The following is a 4,295-nucleotide window of genomic DNA, read 5'->3' as shown; positions in this document are numbered from 1 at the left end:
ACTAGAGTCCTCCCCTCCCACATGGGAGGAAAATTCAGTTTCAGTTCAGCTAGGGATTTAGTCTTAGTAAAGACGTGGGAGGAAGTTCTCCAGCTGACCATCTTTCCTCAATGTGGAAAGGACCACAGCAAGGACACCTGAGCTCTCCAACAGAGGTTCAACGCCAAGGGATTCACAGGTGGATACACCTGTGTGGAAGTAAAGCTGTTGCTTATTCTGGGAGCCCAATCCGAGGCTGAGGGAGGTTGGCGAGGGGCTATTTCAGCGTCGGCGGAGGGCAGGCTGGGTCACTGCGTGTTTGCTCCTCCTCCTCGCGTTTCTCCTGCTGCCCTGATCCCGCCTTAGCCATGACGGAGATTGTGTTCATGCAGGCCGGACAGTGCGGGAACCGGATCGGCGTCAAGGTTAGCAGTCGGGTCTCTGAGGGCCCAGCTCGGGCCTGCGGGTGGCCAGGGAAGATGCTGGCAGTGGCGGGGGCGGGGCCCCGGCACTGCAGCCCCTGGGCTCCCTGCCAGGGACACGGTGGGACGACTGGGCGGCTGGCGAGTCAGCCAGGGTGAACTCCAGGGACACGGCGGCCTAGGGATGGGGTCGCGGATGAGGGTGGGGGTGGGAGAGAAGTGGGGCGCCCCCGTGGCTCAGCCCTGGCCTGTCTGGTCCCTCCCATCTCGCAGTTCTGGGAGACGATCTCTGATGAACATGCCATCGACTCCACTGGCGCCTATCAAGGGGACATCCACGGGCAGCTGGAGTGCATCAACGTGTACTACAACGAGGCCTGCGGTGAGACCCCGGACCTTCCCCCACCGCCCTCCTGGGAACGCGACCCTCCCCTCGCTCATGCCCTCCCGCCCCTCTCAGATGGCAGGTACGTGCCCCGCGCTGTGCTGGTGGATCTGGAGCCGGGCACCATGGACTCTGTGTACTCTGGGCCCTTGGGGCAGATCTTCAGGCCAGACAACTTCATCTTTAGTGAGTTGTGGGTGAGGACTTGGGTGAGGTTCCTCAGTGGCTCAAAATCTAGGAGTGCCCCAAGGTCATCGCAGTGGGAATTGTGGAGCCAGGGCCCCTGAACACCCTCCTATCCTCCGAGTCAAGTCGTTCCATTTGCCTCTTAAAAGGGCTTTGGGAGGAAGGCCCACGTGTCTCATCAAGGTGAAGAGCTACTGATGTAAACTCCCTGCAGGGAGCTGAGCTGGGGCCCCGTGGCTACTGCCTTCCGTGAAAATGGGCAGGAGCCACCCGCAGCGAGGTCTGTTAGCCTGGGGTTTGACTCCTGACTTAATTTCTAACAGGGGAAGCTGCTGTCCTGTAACTCTGGGGGAGGCGGTTTCATTTGCTCCACCTCCGGGGCAAATGGTGCTCTCACCTCACATGTGACACTTGGCCTTTTTTGCATTATGGTGACCACTGATGACCGTCTACCTGGCCATCGAGTGACCGGCTGTACTGTCTTACAGGTCAGTGTGGGGCCGGAAACAACTGGGCCAAGGGGCACTACACAGAAGGCGCGGAGCTGATGGAGTCAGTGATGGACGTTGTCAGAAAGGAGGCTGAGAGCTGTGACTGCCTGCAGGGTTTCCAGCTGACCCACTCCCTGGGTGGGGGACAGGGTCTGGGTTGGGTACCCTTCTGCTCTGTAAGATCCGGGAGGAGTACCCAGACAGGATCATAAACACATTCAGCGTCTTGCCCTCGCCCAAGGTGTCCAACACGGTGGTGGAACCGTATAACGCCACCCTATTGGTCAACCAGCTCATAGGAAATGCAGATGAGACCTTCTGCATAGACAACGAAGCGTTATTCAACATCTGTTCCAGGACCCTAAAACTGCCCACACCTACCTATGATGACCTGAACCACCTGGTGTCTGCCACCATGAGTGGGGTCACCACATGCCTGCGCTTCCCAGGCCAGCTGAATGCTGACCTGCGGAAGCTGGCCACGAACATGGTCCCGTCTCCCCGGCTGCATTTCTTCCTGTCTAGCTTTGTCCCACTGACCAGCCGGCCCAGCCAGCCGTACCGGGCCTTGACCATGGCTGAGCTTACCCAGCAGATGTTTGATGCTAGGAATNGTCAGTGATGGAAGTTGTCAGAAGGGAGGCTGAGAGCTGTGACTGCCTGCAGGGTTTCCAGCTGACCCACTCCCTGGGTGGGGGACAGGGTCTGGGTTGGGTACCCTTCTGCTCTGTAAGATCCGGGAGGAGTACCCAGACAGGATCATAAACACATTCAGCGTCTTGCCCTCGCCCAAGGTGTCCAACACGGTGGTGGAACCGTATAACGCCACCCTATTGGTCAACCAGCTCATAGGAAATGCAGATGAGACCTTCTGCATAGACAACGAAGCGTTATTCAACATCTGTTCCAGGACCCTAAAACTGCCCACACCTACCTATGATGACCTGAACCACCTGGTGTCTGCCACCATGAGTGGGGTCACCACATGCCTGCGCTTCCCAGGCCAGCTGAATGCTGACCTGCGGAAGCTGGCCACGAACATGGTCCCGTCTCCCCGGCTGCATTTCTTCCTGTCTAGCTTTGTCCCACTGACCAGCCGGCCCAGCCAGCCGTACCGGGCCTTGACCATGGCTGAGCTTACCCAGCAGATGTTTGATGCTAGGAATATGATGGCCGCTTGTGACCCCCATCATGGCCACTACCTAAGGGCGGCTGCCATTTTCAGGGGTCGCATAACCATGAGGGAGGTGGATGAACAAATGTTCTGCCTCCGAAATAAAAAAAGTAGGGACTTCATTGACTGGCTCCCCCACAACGTCAAAACAACCATCTGTGACATCCCACCCCGGGGGCTAGACAGGTCAGCCACCTTCATTGGGAACAACATGGCCATCCAGGAACTCTTCAAGCGTGTCTCGGAGCAGTTTACAGCACTGTTCCGGCGCAAGGCCTTCCTCCATTGGTATACGGGGGAGGGGATGGAAGAGAGAATTTACCCAGGCCGAGATCAACATAAAAGACCTGGTGTCTGAGTACCAACAGCATCAGGATGTCAAGGCTGAGGCAGAGGAGGAGGCCTAGAACTTTCCTGTTCTAGGTAAAGGGGGGAAGCAGTGTGGATTCTTTACTGTGTTCTGACTGCCATGTGTCACTACGCACTTGTTCGTTTGTGTCTTCACCTCCTCCTGCTGCATTTCAAAGCATTTTCGTAGTATACAATTTTGCCTAATAAAGCATTCTCATAGCATCTGGCTTCACCTCTAACTTCTTTCTATGGGCCCTCCGGCTACTGCTGCCAGGTGTGCATGGTTGTCCTGCAAGGCTGAAGCTGTCTAGGTTTATCACACGCCCAGGAACAAGCATTCCAGTTACTCCAGGAGGGGTCGGCATGGGCTGTGGACATGGCAGACAGGCTTCACACGAACTTGGGGATGCCCTGGGCCTTGGGCGGCTGCGTGGTGGAAAACCTGGTCCTGAAGGCAAGCCTTGGCTTATCCCATGTACCAAACTTCTAGGGAACCAGCTGGCCCTCTGTTTCTGCAACTCTAAAAGTGGTCAGTGATCCTGGTGGGCAATGTCCCCAAAGTCCCGTCCCAGTGTAGAAATGTGGTCAGGCTCTGAACCAGCAATGAAGGTGGGCAAGCAGGACCCCAGCCGCTCCATCACCATGACGGCCTGGATGTGTTTGTGTGGCCTCATTCTCTTGAGGTGGGCGTGGGATATCTGGCAGGGACTAGTGGGCAGGAATCAAGCCCAGCATATACTCACATGCACTGAACCCTATGTAGAAGGTGGGGATTAGGTCCTGGGGGCCATAGATGGTGGTTGCTGGGCCTATGTGCTCAGGGCAGTCTCTCCAGAGGCACAGATGGGCTTTCTGAACAGGACCTGGGGAGACAGGCAGGTGCTCACAATGCTGCTTCCCCCAACTGGCAACCAGTGAGAAAAACACCTGAGTGGAGGTCTGATCTGCCCCAGTCTGGAGGGCTGATGCTCTCTGGAAAAGTGGCTAATGCATACTGTCTGCTGTCTCCCTGTACCCCACTCCAAAACTTCAGGGCAAAAATAATCCAAGATCATCAGGATGAGACTGGTGAGGGTGGCACCTTTGGGGATAGGCCTTTTAGCCTGGCAGAGTCTCCTCCCCAGGCTTCTTGGGGAGCCTGGACTTCAAAGCCTGCTTTGGGGAAGTTGTCAAATAAGAGATGTGTGTGTGTGAGCTGGGCAGCATGCGCGGACAGTGGTTTTCTACCTGGGTCTTGTAGAATTTGTCCATGGCCTGTGTGATGACCTCTTGGTAATTCCCACCCCACCCCCATCACACAGATAAAA

General features: G+C 56.4%; 1 pseudogene; it reads left to right on the top strand.

The window, feature by feature from the left end:
- The first annotated feature begins 347 nt into the window (after nucleotides 1-347).
- On the top strand, nucleotides 348-3,044 carry LOC108522995 (tubulin beta-8 chain-like; annotated as a pseudogene).
- Nucleotides 3,045-4,295: the final 1,251 nt, after the last annotated feature.

This window comes from Rhinopithecus bieti, unplaced genomic scaffold (genome assembly GCF_001698545.2).
Source record: "Rhinopithecus bieti isolate Rb0 unplaced genomic scaffold, ASM169854v2 scaffold_71316, whole genome shotgun sequence".
NCBI lineage: Eukaryota > Metazoa > Chordata > Mammalia > Primates > Cercopithecidae > Rhinopithecus > Rhinopithecus bieti.
Note: the sequence above shows the minus strand (reverse complement) of the source record. Positions and strands in the feature narration are given on the sequence as shown.